Raw genomic sequence first — 17,380 nt, 5'->3', positions numbered from 1 at the left:
TTCCCCCTGAACTAGTTTCAGTGTCAAGAACTTCTAATTAACACTCAAGACACAAGACCTATCCTCTAAATGATGTTTTTGTATTTATAGCAGTTCCTTTACTGATGAGGTTTAGTTCTATTTCTGCTTGTGCTCGGCTCAGACCGTGCAGAAGAAAACAGTGAGAGCGGTCTGTCACTGCGACGGGCTCCCTACTAATGAACTGGACCTTTGTATCTCCACCTTTGCCGGGCTATTCCTGGAACTGATAGCATCACCATCTGATGTCTTGGTACAGAGATGAAGCCAAATAACACATTCAGTCTGACCTTACCTCCCTCTGTACTGGAAGCTTCGTCAATCTGACCCTGAGTTAGTGCGATCAATACAGGATGTATTAATAATATAAACTTTAATATTAAACTTTCCTTTAAAATGTTACAATGATGCCTGAGTGGTTGTCTTTAAATAAACACTAGTGTATGAGATTGGGAATCGCAGAGTAACTCACGATACGTGATACGTGACGCATGATAACGATAATATCACGATATGGCGATAATATCACGATACGGCGATAATATCACGATACAATGATAATATCACGATACGGCAATAATATCACGATACAATGATAATATCACGATACGGTGATTCTACAATAATTAAAATATTGCAAGATATTAATATAATGATACATCATGATATCTGATTAACTTCTTCTCCGGCCTCCTAATTTCTGTTCATGCTACCCTCATTCATGTCATAAGCGCCACCGCAAGGACTCATGAAGTAGTGATGCGTTGAGTCAAATTACAAAACTGTCAAAGAAACTGTACTCCTAAAGTTTTCAAAGAGTTTGGTTTTGGGTTCTCATCAGACAGGTTGTTCAAAGAGTCTGCAGGGGCCCTGATTTAGAAAGCTTGCTAATCCGCAGTCATCTGTCTAGACTTCAAAATGACCAGAGCAGCACTACCTCAGGATCTCAAGCTGTGCTTTGGCTCATAAGGGCTTAAAAGCTCAGATACAGCTAGGCACTAGTCCAAGACGTGTCTTTAAGGTAATGAATAACATTTCTGGATCATTCTAGTCTTCGCTGTGCTTGCCAATAAAGTCAGGTAAAGTAAGGTCGCCTGTAAGAGCTAGCTTTCAACAAAATTCACCACTTGAGTCGAAATGAATAAATCCAACAGCGTCTTCAAACAAATACTAAACCTTAGCCACAGATTTATACCTGTAGGCGATCAATAGTGGTCTTCCTCATAGCCTCGTAAAATGATTGTCAAGAGACGTGACCAATCAGCTCGCTTGCCTTACATTTCTAACTGAATCTTTTCATTTCCCTTCAATGACCTCACTCAATGATGGAGATCCAACCAATCTATGCTAGAAAAACTATGTATTATAAAAAGTTGGAATATTTGGGAAGTTCAAGGTAAAGATCGGTTAAATTGTTGACTAAATAACACCAATATTAGAAACATACACCGATCAGCTATAACATCATGACCACTGACAGGTCGAATGAATAACTTTGATTATCTCATTACAATGGCACCTGTCAGTGGGTGAGATATTACGCAGCAAGTGAACATTTTGTCCTCAAAGTTTATGTGTTAGAAACAGGACAAATAGGCAAGCATAAGGATGTGAGCGACTTTGACAAGGACCAAGTTGTGATGGCTAGACGACTGGGTCAGAGCATCTCCAAGGTGTTGACTTGGCCTCCAAATTCCCCAAAACTCAATCCAATCGAGCATCTGTGGGATGTGCTGGACAAACAAGTTTTATCCATGCAGAAACCACCTCGCAACTTACAGGACTTAAAGGATCTGCTGCTCACGTCTTGGTGTCAGATACCTCAGCACACCTTTAGAGGTCGAGTGGAGTCCATGCCTCGATGGCTGACGGCAAAAGGAGGACCTACACAATATTAGGCAGGTGGTTATAATGTTATCGGTGTATAAAGTAGTACATAACTTCTCCTTTGCGGTTCAGTATGGACATTTACAGGTTTCAGCTTGTGTTCATCATACATTTAATGGCAGTCCATCTTTAAAGGGATAGTTCAGTTTGTTTGAAGTAGATGCCGGTCAGCACGGCCCGTGTACTCAGATACCGGCCGGAGTGCCAATTGAAACCACTATTGAGTTTTAGGTGGGAGGTCCTTATAAGTGGATAAATTACGTGTGAAAGTGACCCTATCTGCAGCAGCATATAGCCTGGCTTCGGTGCCGGCACTCTGGCCAGTATCTGAATACACGGGCCATGCTGACCGGCATCCACTGTATGTAGTACACTTACTATTGATAAGTATCTCATACAACCCCACTTCAAACAAACCCAACTATCCCTTTAATACGTTAGCATTGGCATGCATGTTCGTTCCTGTCTGGTGTAAAGCAAGCGGCAACCTCTGGTGATGAAAAATGAAGCAAATGTGGAAGTGCAAAAAACTGCAGTTCCTCGAGTGGCCACTTGAGGCTGGCTCCAGAAAACAAGAAATAGTCTGAGCTCCAGCTTTTCGGTGAGTTAGATGTTAGTGTTATTGTATTGATATATTTTTAGCACTAAGTAGCAGGTATACTGTGCTCGCTTTAGCCGTAGCTGGCTGATTCATGCGGCCCACCCATACTCCTCAGCCATAGGCTTTAGCTCTGTCGCGCTCCACCTCTTTGCTCGTCTCTGGAGTAGCCGGCTCTGGCATTTCCAATATGGCGACCCCCAGCAGCGGCGCAATTCGGGCTTCAAAACTTTCTTCAGAAACCAATGGGTGACATCACTGAGACTACGTCCATTATTTATACAGTCTATGGTGTAAAATAGTAATTTTTTTTTTTTTTTTGGTTCAAATTATATTCAACATAATTTTGATTTACATCAATTTTGCTTCTTTATTTTCCACTAATTATCTGACAACAATCTTTAGTAGAAAGTTACTCAAAGAAAAGGAGAAAATATCTCATAAGCCAGCTGCATCCTTCACCAAAACGTCACAGAAATTAAAGTCATTAACAAGCCTGTTTTCCCAAGTGTAGTATATAATGATAATGTATCACTACATATACTACAATATGTTACTTCTGTTTCCCCAATCCAAAAAGAACACCACGACATTTTCAAACAGGTTTCACTAAAGCCGGATAATGTCAACAGGAACACAAGCCGATGCTCACAATAATGCCCGTCAATAAGACATTATGTTGTGCAGGCTTTAAAATAACCACCTATTGAGGTTCTGTGCCATTGAGCTGTTTATCCGGTAATTGAATACAATCCCTCCTGAGCGCCGGGAGCACTTCTTCCCTCGCTGTCGTGGCATCGAACAGACAGCCGCACAGAACAACGTGTCAATCCTTTTGATCCTCCGTAGCTGCTTTATCATCTCAGCACAGCTTATGGTACTGCGTTTTTTTATTATATCATTTCAACCCACCTTAAATCAGAGAACAGAGAGAAACACGTCTAGCAGAGGTGGGAAGAGGCTGACTCCTATTTTTCCCCATTTATTTACCGTGTACGAAATGAACAGGAGAATGTGTTGTCATTTCTGTCCGACGAGAAGCTGAAGCCTTTGAAAGGGGGAGATGAAAGGAGAGAAATGGCTCGCTGGAACGAGGTGCAGACCAGACACAACAGCTCATGAGGTGACAGATGGAAGGTTTTTGAAGTTTTTTTGTTCGTTTTTTGTTTTAGGTCATGACTGAGTAAAAAAAAAAAAAGGGAATATGAGGAGCGAGTGCATGTCACACCCAGGCACTGACAGGCTGTTTGATGTGTTTTTATTCAGGTACCACAGAGCAGAGACAAATTGGAAAATAGCACAACTTTCTAAAAGCCTCGTACAAGAGTTTTACCTCTTCAATAAGTAAGCTGGGCTGTAAACTCACAAACACTCATAATGACCTTTTGGTATTTATTGTGTATCTTTCAAGCTAATCATTTCTGTCCTTGTTGCCTTTATTATGATATGACAGGAAATGCTGGGAAAAGAGAGTAGGGATGACATGCTGCAAAAGGCAGAGGGTCAGAGTTGAACCCAGGGCCGTTGGAGCGAGAAGTATAGCCTCTGTACACCAACTGAGCTTAGCTGGCGCCCCTTCAGTTTTGATTGTTCACAAGGTTTTTACCGGAGGCAGAATTTCTGGCTGTAGTCTCTTTTTCTCCAAAACAAACTGACCCGGCGATTACAGCCAGAATAAACAATGAATAAAGTAACTTTGCAGCATGCTTTGAGGTTGTTTATCCTTCAGGAGGTTTTTACCGTCAGCTGAATTTCCTGCAGAGGTCTGGTCCATGCACAAACAAATGGACCCAGTGATTTCAACCAGTAAAAACAGTGAATAAATAAGTTTTAGGTTGCGGTGGCAGCAGGCTAAGCAAGGTGACCCAGGCGTCCGTCTCCCCAGCAACGTTTTCCAGCTCCTTCTGGAGGATTCTGAGGCGTTCCCAGGAGAGACAGGATATATCATCCCTCCAGTGAGCTCTGGGTCTGCCCCAGGAGTCTCCTCCCGGTTGGACGTGCCGGTAAAACCTCCAAAGGTTTTCCAGGCACGTCCAACCGGGAGGAGGCATCCAGGAGGCATCCTAATCAGATCCCTGAGCCACCTCAACTGGCTCCTTTCGATGCAAAGGAGTAGCGGCTCTACTCCAACTGCCTCCGGATGTCTGAGCTCCTTACCCTATCTCCAAGGCTGAGCGCAGACACCCTTAGGAGGAAACTCATTTCGGCCGCTTGTATGCACGATCTCATTCTTTCGTTCACTACCCAAAGCTAATTCTACAAGTTAAAAAATATATCTCAAACAGTGGTGATGTGGCTTGAAACAGTAGCTGTAGGCTGCAAATGTTGTAATGTCTGGTCGACAAACGAATGAACGTGCATCATGCAGCTAACAATGAGAGTCATGCAGGCTGCTGCAGGAGTTTGGTGCACTACTAAACCTTAAAAACATAGTGTGCCGTTTTGGAGCAGAATTCAAAGGACACATTGTCTTTGCACTCTGCTTTGGTTGTCAGCACTTTTCATTTTTGATTTAGTTTACTAATACTCTCAACCTTTATACAAATAATATTTATTTAATTTGTCCCGTCCTTTCTGAAACGACCAGCAGGCAGCTTAGAGATGGAAAATGAGTTTGCTAAAAGCCACGCATTGTGCCCGGGCAGAATAGAAGAGCAGTCGGTATTCAGCTGCAGCAGACAGTGGGAGAGGAAAAAAAGACCCATTCACTTCCTCCTGACTCATAGCTGGTTGAACTCAAAAGGACTTCAGCATTTACCTTCAATGTCTGCATCTTTAAATGTCCTCTCCTGCTCTATCATCCGTCCATCCGTCGCTCGCTCGCTCTGTTTCTTTTGCCCTTTTTCTCTCTTGTCCACTTTCTGTCTCGGAGCTGGAAGCCTTTTTTTCCTCTTTCTCTTATAACCTGTTTTTCTGTCTGTCTGAATGTGTCTTTTGTTCTGTATGCTCTCTTTTAATCTTCTTGTTTAGATTGTGTAATGAGACCAATTATCTCTCTGCTGAGGACAAACCAGACATGTGGGAAGTCTGAGTCAAGGTAGACTGAATCAAGCCCCCGAAATTAGTGTCCTCGTCTAACCCCCGACCTTCACCTGCTGTGGGATGTAACCAGTAAACATTGTATAATTGTTCTTGTTTGCGGAGGTATATATCAGGCATTCAACAAAAGTGTACATATACTTGCAACAAATGCTGATGACACTGACTAAGCCAGAGTAAATTAGAAACTTCCTTTACTCATTTTGGTTTGGTTGTCACGGACTGAAGCCACAGAGAAAATATATGCAAAATGCTCACGGCTCATCTCACAGCTTTCTCCTTCAAAATAAAACACTTTGCTGCTGCCTTTACTGACTGAAGTGTCTGCCAAGGCTTAGTGCGATGGCCATGGGAAATAGAATGAGGGAATGCAGAGCTGTTTTTAAAACTTTTAGCAGGTTAGTTCTTTGGCACAAAGGTTAAACAGACAATGCTATGAGTAGCATCGATGTTTCCTTCTCTTTAAGGCTTTGGCTAATGAAGTATGAGGATAAAATCTGCCAACATTTCCGACAGAAATCACAAATTACATAATCCATCCATTATCTATACTGCTTATTATACTGCGAGAGGTGGGGTACACCCTGCACTGATCCCCAGTCAATCTAAGGGCTGACACAGAGACAGACAACCTCAACACCTCCACAACGAGCACTGTGGGAGGAAGTCGGAGTACCCCGAAGGAACTCGCACATGCACGGGGAGAACGCGCTCAACACAGAAAGGCCCCCTAAGTCGGAAAAGGGATTTGAACCAGGAACCTTCTAGACGTGAGGCAACAGAGCTAACCACTGTGCCACCGGGCTGCCAACGAATTACATAATGCAATGCATAAATGTGTCAATCAACCAACCCCATTGTTTCCCCCGGTATCTACGAATGTCTTTCTCGAAGAAAGCTTTATTTAAACAACTGACAAAGACAAAGATGAATTTTCAGCAGCTTTTGAAGCAGTAAAAGTAATGTTGGTGTTGAACACAGCATATACTTAAGAATGAACCAATGGACAATATGAAGTGTGTATTTTTCCTCAGTTCCTAATGGGAAGATTTTGCTCTACTTCAAGTTCCAATGGAGTCGCAGAGAATACATGTAGTCTTGCTATAAAAAGTATGATTATAATAGACTGAAAGAAGAATGCTTTCAGTGGATCCAATACTTTCTGGCACTTTTTAACTGCGTGTTATCTCAGTGCTTCCTGTGAACATTTGTTTACATCTGCCCTGATAAATCGGTCACAGTGTGCAGCGCGGAGCAGCCAGTCATCAGGCAGCCTGAGGTTGTATTATTTGCTGTACAATGGAATCCATTTCTTTGTCCCATCTTTGCTCTGAAGCAGCCGGGAAACAGACGAAAAGACTTGTGTAGCCCTCTGGCTGCGGGGGGAAGCCAATGAACAGAGCCCAATGGTCCTGAAAGACAAGGCAATTTGGCCAGAGTGATGGGAATAATGAGAAAAGCATCGTAATGTTGCCAGAGTCCAATTTACAGGGTGGAAAGAGGGGAAGAGAGAGAGGGAGGGGGGGCTCGAGGAGAAGCAGGGACAGGGTACGAATAAAAGAAACGAAAGAGGCAGGAGAGGAAGAGAGAGAGAGAGTGAGCGATCACCCACGCAAGAAGGCCTGGTATTGGTTTTGTGCTCATGTTGAGGTGGCTGCACATTAACCTGTGCAAATGGGGGTTATGGCTTTACTTCCATAGGGCGGCAAAAAGGGGACAACAGGGCTGCTGCCAGAGAAAGAGAGAGAGGGCAATGAACACAGCGCAAAGAACATTCAGTATTTCCATCTTTACAGTAAGTAGCTTTCAGCCTGAGAATCAACCACAGATATGTCATTATACCGCACATCTCCGGAGGAACAGATTTACCGTTCAGAGTGAAAAAATGAGTTTTAAGGCTCAAGAAAATCCTCAGAGAAGGGGAGAAGATGAAAACCTTGTCAGAGAGATAAAAGGAGATGGTGAAAATGACAACTAGAGATAATGGAAAAGAAGTGTGATAAGAGAAATAAGTGAAGACGGACTGGCAGAGAGCAAAGGTGATTTTCTCAAAGAGGTGACTAAGGAGACAAGAGAGTGCGAGAACTGCAAAAAGAAAAAAGTCCACTTTGCCAATCGTCTCTCTCCTGACTCTATGTTATGACACAGCAGTGTGACGCTGCAGAGCACGGCAGGATTTTAGCAGATGGATCCTTCCTCCCCACTGGTGCTGGTTCAGACCCACATTCAGCCTGCTCAAGCTGGAATTAAGATGGTGAATACATTGTCAATGAGCCTGTCTGCACCTTGATATTAAAAGGCGTCCTCGGTGATCCAATCACAAGTGGATAGATTTAGGTACTGCTGTTCTCAAAATGCATCTCGAGTAACCACTTGTGATCGGATCACACTACCCTCATCTATATGGACATATACACGCCGTCAATCAACTTTATTAGCTTATACAAAACATCAATTGATAAAGAGCAAACTCATAGGTCACATTTGTCACCACCGCCCAGGCGCTACTCACCTGCCTCCCTTGTTTCAGAACACGATCGACTCCTGTATTTCGAGCATACAGAATATTTTGCACATGCTCGAAATGCCATGAGAAATAGTAAAGCCAAATCATTGCCCTTGAGGCCCAGGGCGCATGTGGCGCATGAGAATGTGGACAAAAGACTACCTCATAATGTGATCAGATTTGAATGCATCCTCAATTCGTCTTGGGTGCACCCAAACTTTAGGCTGTACCGTTGTGATTGGATGACTCCGACCGCATGTTAATAGCAGGTGTAAACAGGACCACTCTCCTCCTCTGGACTCTAAAAGGTGTAGTTACTGAGAGCTGCTCCCAAGGCTGACTTATCTGTTCTCACCGAGCCCCCCCAATGGCCGCTGTGAGGCGGGAGACCACATACATAGACTGAAACATGTTTCTGCAGGGCAGACAGCATGCACTTAGTAGGGAGGCAACAGTGTAAAAAGCCCCGTGGCCATGCAAAGAGAGGGGCACATACACACCCAGCGAGAGTTAATGAAGCTTTCCCTTGCGTATCCCTTCCATAATCCTGTGGGGATGTTAATCTCCTGTGGGTCCCCTAACTGCTAAAACACACAGATACACACACCTACACACGCACATTTATTCGGAGATAGTGTGTGATCGTGAGCAGTGTGTGGGAGGGGAGGCATTCAGTGGCTGCTTCTCGTTTCATGATGCAGCTGCTCGTTTAGCCATTTTTTCCCCTTCAGCTTTCTTTTCCGTCTCTTGAACCCTCTCGTCAGCTCTCCTGTTTTGTTCATTATTAATTAAACCCCTGTAATCATTTAACTCTCCCTCCTGTCTATGATTATAGTTAGTTTTGTAGCACACTGTGCCACATTGTTTTCTTTTCTTGGGTTTTTCCATTTGTGTTTTTTTTTATTTCTGAAGCCTTTTCTTATTCGTCTTCAGGAGGATTAAGTCTCCAAAGTCATTTACAGGTGCTCTTCAAGGTGTTACAGCCGCCCGTGCAGCGTGCTTCGAAAGAAAGCCCACAGGTGCAGAAACGTCCTGACCCATTGTGAATTTTGCCATCCACTCGGCTTCACCCAAGAAGCGGCAAGCACAATCCACTCCCGCAAGTCACGGCTCCTCTCACTCATCCGTGGTGAGAGAATCATTGCGGATGAAGGAGGGGGTACCGCTCGCAGCAGCTGTTAATACTATTGTGGTAATAACAAGCTGTCATCTTTTTGTTGCTTGCTCCGAAAGAGATGTGAAAGACAACTCCTCACACCTCCAATAAAAACTAAAAGGAAGCTGTACGGCTTGTATGAAGGATGAACACGGACTGACACGACATATTTTTTCTAAAATATAATTTCATTCTCCATAGGAAGCCGTAACTTTTTTATGACATGCTGTCCTTCACTAGGCAGACAGTAACATTACTGTCTGGGAGAAGGACATCAAAAGTGAGAAAGTGTACACGTCTGTGCTCTGTTTTGTGACAGAATCTATTTCCAATGTGTCTAGAAAACACAACTACAACAAATCCTGATATGACATTTTCCGCTGTGCGGGCTCCATTGTTGTCCAAAATCATAGTCGTATATCAGAAGCGAACTAAGCCAGTGTCTTGTCACTCATTTATTTGTACTTGTGTATTTGAACCTCGAGTTTGGCATGTTGGCCATTAGAGCCTTAGCTCGAAGTGACCATGATTGGATAAGTGGGAAGAGCTGGGGAGGATATCCATTGCTATGCCCCTTTAATGATTGAGAGGGCGCCATGATAACAACATGCTAACAATTGACCCTTCGCTAAGTCCCGCCCCCCTTGGTTACTGTTGCTACGCCTGTCAATCTTTCGCACTGGCATGTAAATATTATGGTTTTATTACGATAAGGACAATCATACAGGAACAACAATGTTGTTGCACAGCAGGGTAAGTCAAAATAATGTTTTATTTTAAGCTAACTTTCATTATCTAATATGTTTGAGCCCATTGCTAGCTAAACGAAATGATCCCGCTTGTTCATTGTGTTTAAAGCGCGTCAGGATATTGCTCGCATATCTTGGGCTTGATCCATACACTGGATCTGGATTAACTTATAATTAATATTCAACCCTCTTTGTTTGCTCACATGCTAACATAGCCAAGTAAGTTAGCGCCTTGGAGCATTAAGGAAGCAGTTTTTGCTGCGAGTGCGGTCTTCCACAATTTATAATCCACGTCCGACATCTCTCCTCTTGAGTTTTTGGCTAAGGAAAAGCTACAAATATGACACCCCCCTCTAAACTTTGAGGAAGTCTGCTGTCGGACTTGCAGATTCCCTTAACACCTTTACAGCATCTGAAAGCTTGACAGGCCTCCCGTGCCTAGTTACGGTTGCTAACGTAGGATTGGACATTGGCCGTTCAAGGGAGGGGCTTAGCGAAGGGTCAGTTACAGGTAGCCATGAAGAACACCCTATCTTATCCTTTATTTTGGGGATGGGACCATAAAAAAAAAAGGACTTGAAGGTGCAGATCGAGAGCCTGAACTTTTTAGAAAAATATTTACTGAGGTGATAAATCAAGTGAGAAGTGGAGTCGCCCCCTGCTGGCCATTAGAAGCAACTTAGAGGTTTAAGTTTAGTCCACATTTTCTTCACTTTCAGACCCAATGGCTATGTCCTGCTCTTTAATATAGTCTTTGCCAAAACCTTATCAATAAGCAATATCTTTGCACAAGGTGACATGTTCCTTTAATATGATGATAAACATGGGAACTGTAGTTTTTTTTTTAAGTTCATCCCCACTAAACGTGTAGTAATCCATGGTTGAAAATAGTCCCAAGCACATTTTACTGCTGTTTCCAAGAAGCATGCAGTGGCTATACAATCCAATTCTATTGTATTGTTAAATTGTAAACCTCCTGGAGGAATGTTGGGCTTCAGGGTTTGAGCCACAGATAAGGTAGGAGCGGATTGAACGCATTGTTGACTCTGTCTTACCATCCTGTCGAACATGCTACCACTCCTGCGCCTGACACTCATCCCCCACTCTTTATTGAGTGATAGTCACAACACAGACACATTGGTATGGAGATAACAAAAAAAGGAAATTAATATTTTTCTTCAGGGGACATCAAGTCAGTAACTACTTCATGAGGAAAACTGGCTCGTTAATTCAAACTGCCAGCTCGTCTAAACACTGAATAATGTGACTGCAGCTGAATGCATTAACTATGCAGACAGGGTCAAGAGGTTCAGTAAGTGCTCGACTAAAGATTAAAATCAGCAAGATGTGTGATATATGCAGAGTTGCCGTTATGGCACAGTACAGTGTATTGACTTTGCAGTGAATAGTGTGTTCATGCTGTCAGTGGCAACTCTGTCTTTAAAAACTAACAAGCTCTCAAGAAGAGAGGTCAGAGGAAAGCAGCGAGGAAGGAAAGACACAAATTAGGAAAAGCTTTGTGAGTGAACTTAGGATGGTTCAAGGAACATGACAATGACAGCCATTGTCCACTCAGACACAAAAGAAACATCGTTATCGCCAGCAGATTGTTACATTTGCCTTAAACGAGGTGTTTTTTCGAGAGAAAAATGGTCCTATCCACTCCCACATAAATATACCTCATAGTGTTTACAGAGTGTATATCAAGGTCAAAGAGGCCAACATATAATCCACAAAAAAAGAATGAGTAAGTCTTTAAATCTGGATATTTTTATAAGCTTGGGTATTGCTTGATCGCGCCACAAAGCTGCATAAAGCCCTTTGCAGTGTGAGCTTTGACCCGGTGTTCGCTACCATAAATCCCAGTAATCCCTGAAGTGAAATTTTCATCGCCCTGCCTGATTGTTACCAACACCCTTCCTACTCTGCCTCATAACACTGCAGCGCAGTAAGATAATGTTGAGTTACCATAATGCTAAACAGGTTCGCTGAGAATAATGAGCCTTCCCTGGTGCATCATGGGAACAGCTCTGTTGGTCGTTAGAGCTTGTACAATGCGTTCTGGTCTTTTTTTGGGCAGAGGTCATATCGATTGAGGTGAGCAACAGAATATTTTTCCTTTTATGCTCATCCGAGAGTCTGTGGGCATGGTCCTTGATGTTAGTTATCTGTTTGCATGTGAAATCTTCACAGGGCATCGTACTAGATCTGACACTTGAGGTCAGAAGTCAGAGGGCAGATACAGGGAAGTTGGTATCACAGGGTCTTGGAAGGATTTGACCCTAGAGGAAATCCATTTTGGAGGGCTAGCTAGCTAGCTGCCTTAGCTAAAATCAAATCAAGGTGAGATTGGCCAGGAATAAGGGATAGGGGGGTTTATTATTATTTGTTGTTAGCTTGGTCAGGATAACTTTTGTCTTGCAATATGGTGCTATTGACAAGCCAACCGCCACAACCACTAAGTTCCCTCTTCTTTAGGCTATAGCTGTCTTGTTTCAGCCCTTGATGCACTCGTATTGGCTGTTTTTGAGTGTAATTTACCCTGCAAACTGTTTGCTCTCTTTTTGTGCTGCAAAGTTTAAAGCTTTATGTTATACGAGAAAACAATGACATCTGCTGTGGTCGCAAAACCAAATGTAACCACGCCAGTTTTGAAACATTTTATTTTAACCGAATCGGACAGGAGAGCGAGGGAATTAAGACAAGGAAGTATGCAAAATCTCGACCAGTGAAAATGTGAAACAAGTCGTGAAATACAGATGATAAAGGGCCTGTTACACAATATGTGGTTGGTTCCATTTAGCTCATTTATATAGCATTTAAATCAGAATCAATTAAGCTTATAGAGATTACAGCACTGTTGTGCCATCCTCAATCACTACAGGGTTCTTTAGGCCTGTTGTTAACAATAATCAGCCTTTTTTCCTTCTTGTGTTTTTCTCTTTCTTCTGTTCTGTGTTTCAAAGTTGAGTCGACTATAACAGCAATATTGTCCATAAAAGTGTCAAAATCACAGGATCTATATTGTCCTTCCACTCCCATTTAACTCAAACTACATATTTCTGTCCTTATCTTCAATATGTCTCCATTTTTAGGTTCTGTTTTTCCCCACCCTTCTTAGGTGTGTATACATCAAACACCTTCCTCCGGGCATGTTTTATTTGTGTGTTTGCTAGCATGGCTGTTCATTTGTACCTCCGGGGGATATTTGTGAAAGATGAGACACCAATGTGTTGGTATCAGTGTGTAAATGTTTTTATGACTCTGGGGGCATTACGGGAAAGGAAGCTGTTTACTGTTATTGTTTTTCAAATAGCTAATGTGAAATAATGTTTCTTTCAATATCTGCCATTGACTTTTACTCACCGGGGATGAGAAGAGCTACAAGTACATCTAAATAAACTGTAGCTTTAAGACATTTAACATCTTACTATTTGAGCAGTTCATTTATTATTTAGTGATTCTTTACATTGTTTTTTCTCCTTTATTATGACCTCTTCTGTGCTACAGGTATGACCTAGTTACAGTTGTTTATCATCGAGCACTCTCTCTCCCACAGTCCTCCGCTATACGTCTGTATGCTGTGTGTGATAAAAAAGACTCTTTTTGAAGCATCCACAAAGATGGGATTAGTATCTCTGTGTAATTACACCGTGCTTTTTTAAAATCCAATTCTCTTTTCATATCGACTCGCCTGCCCGTAAAGCACACTGTGGATAAAAGAGAAAGATATTTTCAAAGATTCAAAACAAAAAAGGCGACGCTCACCTCAGAGAGAAGTATAATCTAACGAAGATGGGAAAGTAAGACGGACGAGATCAAAGTGATTTTTTTTTTTTCACTCGAAACTTTTAAGCATGCTGCTTTTTGTGATTCATTTTACACTTTTGATATTTTGCAGAGTGGCCTCCTTTTGTGTGAGCTTCACATTTTACCCTTTCGTTTGCATAAAGTGTCCTGATGGTTTTTATTATAATTGGAACAGGCAGCCTCATTTCAGCCCCGCAGGAGGGGAGCTCATCCAATTTCTCTCAAGAAAATCACCAGGTGATACAGAAAGTGACAGCATTGTTTCAGAGGATTATCTGGCAGCTTTTAAATGCATATTTTCCTACACATACATTATTTTCTGCTGTTAATACCAGGCAACTTAAACACACACATTACTTAATTAATTATTTTTTTATAATCAAATGTACACCTTTAAAAGCATGTCTTGATTGCGTGGCTGCCTGCTGACAGATCTAATTACCATCAAGGCAGGTGGAATGTTATTAGAACGTAAGGCTAAATCACTTGATGCATGGCACAGCGTGGTTTGTGGTGGCTTGTATTTCCCTGTGCATATTTATACTTATGACTGTATGCAAGGGTACTGTTGACATGAAGGCGGATGTATCAGTGCACTTGGTTTTGTGAGTGTAGCGTGCTTCAGTGTGTGTTCGTTCTACTGAAAATAAAGTGAGTAAATGAAGCCAGTTTTTAGCGCCTGCAGCGTGTGGATCTCTTCACTCTGAGTGAGAAAGTCTGTCTTTAATTGAGCCTCCATGAAAAAACCTCCTCTCGTGGTGCGTGGAAATGCTGGTGGGCATGAGCCTGCACCGTGACCTAATGACTAAAGTATAATCCTGTGACTTTGAACCTCTTTCAAACTTTTATCACTCCCAGTGTAAAATTATGTATAGGCCTGTGTGGATGTATGGCTCTATATTTGGTGGCTGTTTAAAAGCAGTATGCCTTAGAGCCAGGGACCCTTATCTCGTGTGTATGGTGAGATGAAAAGACTGCGTGACACGTTTATCTCGTGATACGTCTAATTTTACCTCTGTTGCTTTATCATTGAAAATAAGATTATGAAATAGACTGAAGGTAACTTGTTACGTTACAAATTGACTGCCATTAAAAGATAACTCTTTACGTTACTGCGTTCAGGACGGCCTGTAGCCTGCTGTGCGTCTACCTTTGAATTAATTGACTCTACCGTCATAGCATAGCCTAGTGTATGGCCCATAATCTGTAACTCTGCAGCCTAATAACAGGAATGACATCCATCCGTCCATCCATCATCTTCCGCTTATCCGAGGCTGGGTCGCGGTGGCAGCAGGCTCAGCAAGGTGACCCAGGCCCTCTCAACAGCAAAAAAACGCCTTTGAATATCAAAAGCGTTCCCAGGCCAGACGGGATATATAATCCCTCCAGTGGGCTCTGGGTCTGCCCCGGGGTCTCCTCCCAGTTGGACGTGCCCGGAAAACCTCCAAAGTGAGGCGCCCAGGAGGCATCCTAATCAGATGCTCGAACCACCTCAACTTCTTTCGATGCAAAGGAGTAGCGGCTCTACTCCGAGCTCCCTCCAGACGTCTGAGCTCCTTACCCTATCTCTAAGGCTGAGCCCAGAAAACCCTTCAGAGGACGCTTATTGTGGTATCCGCGATCTCATTCTTTCGGTCACTACCCAAAGATCATGACCATAGGTGAGGGCTGGAACGTAGATCGACTGGTAAATCAGGAAAGACAGACGCAATTCAACCTTTACAGCTCTTTATTTTGCTAACAATATGACAGTGAACTGGACAGAGACATAGAGCATGGGGCACAGCTGTTTCAATGAAAACAACACAACACAGGCTCTTAGTCCCACCAGTGTTGTGGAGCTGTGTTTTGCTGCACGTGCTACTTCAGAAGTAGAGCTCTTTGCAGCTGACAAGCTCTTATCCTCCAGGCACGACTTACCTTTCACCGTGATGTTCTTCTTTTCCCTTTCGCCAAAAAATTCTAACTAATGACAAAACTTCCACGAAGTAAATGCTGTCCTCTCTGCAGAAACAGTGCATCAGGGATTTTCTTGATTTTCTGAGACAAAAGGAAAAGGGAAATACTGCATTTTTTTCCCAAGTAATGGATTAATTTTTATGAAAAAGTAACTAAATAACGGATTACTTGAATTGCAGAACTAACGTATTACCCCAATTCCACAAAATAATCCAGCTGCAAGATGCATTTAGCTTTTCATTATCTCACACAATCTTCTTTAGCAGATTTGTCATCAAAACAGTGATGGTCACTTTACATACTTTTCGTTCATTTTGGATCCATGTTTTTATATTTTAAAACAGGGCCACCAGTACATATTCTGTCAACCAGAGAGCACTGACAAATGTGTGTCATGCAAAATGTACCTGATTAGCACAGATCACGCTGAAAGACGTTTAGTAACCAGGTAAGACATCCAGGGTCCGTACTGCCTGAATAATTACGTGTTTCTTCTGAGATGTCTCCTGAAGAAAATGGGATAGAAATAATGTAATTTGGTGCTCACTGGTACAGTGATAATTTACACTTCTAGTTAATTAAGTTCAATTAATTAGCAGTTCCTGAAGAGAGCCCTTAAGTAGATACACAGTTGTTCAGCTGAACATGATAAAGTGTGAAATTTATCTTCTTACAAGAATAACGTTTCCATTTGTTTCTTTCAAGGATGTTTCTCCTTTTATTTTAGAACAGGAACTTCTTGGGAGTTGTTTAAAAGTTTAAATGACAACCACAAAATAAAACAGAAAACAGCTGCAAACTTGTCATTGGATGTTATTGGTTGGACTTTAGAATGTGCAACTATTACTAAGCATCGGTTGATCTCGAGAGCAGTTTCCCATCATGCTTGTTACATGAAGTGAAACACACATGTAGCGCCATTTGTCTTCATCACATCTTTAAAGCATGCATGCGATCCGTCTACCGGAGCTAGCGAGGGGGACGCTTCTCCGGCTAATGACTGTGAACGAGACGGTTCCAGCTGACTTTCCTCGCTCCTTCATCATCCGCACGCTTCCCGTTTGTTTGGCGAATTCACCGGTTAAACGGCTCGTGTCGTGTCAAACAGCAGCTGCATGCTTCAGGGGAGGTTTTCAAAGTAGAACATTTTCCATCTCTTCAGCGTCGAGGAGGCGGCATTGGGAGTCGATTCCAGCAAGGCCAGAGCCATTTTTAAAAGCATTAGCTGCGCTGTCTGAAGCCAGGCGTGCTGTAGATTGTAACATATGAGCGGCTATCTTTCCCCTATGGGTCTTTTGTGATGTACTGTATGTGTCAACGTTCTTTATGAGCTTACAAAAACCCTGCATGCACACGCACGCTGAGGTCGCTCGACTTTGTCTTGAAATGAAGGATGTGTTCAAGTGCGACTGTGAGACTCCTCAGTAAGGCAGCAGGAAGTTAGGGACATTGAGTATGCATCAATTTTCAAAAAGACATTTTATTTTCCAGCCAAAAGATGAACCTGAAAGGACACGTGACTCTCACACTCAGGGAGTCTCTCTGTTTCTCATTTATGTGCAAATACGCGGATGTTTCAACATTTCCACCCTAAATGATCAACAACAAAAAAGCCGGAGCGGTTAGGTGTGATAAGAAGCCTTCCATCTGGCTCTCAC

Source organism: Semicossyphus pulcher, unplaced genomic scaffold, assembly GCF_022749685.1.
Source record: "Semicossyphus pulcher isolate SPU_LCO1_2020_fin unplaced genomic scaffold, fSemPul1.0.p SCAF_7, whole genome shotgun sequence".
Classification (NCBI taxonomy): domain Eukaryota; kingdom Metazoa; phylum Chordata; class Actinopteri; order Labriformes; family Labridae; genus Semicossyphus; species Semicossyphus pulcher.
Note: the sequence above shows the minus strand (reverse complement) of the source record.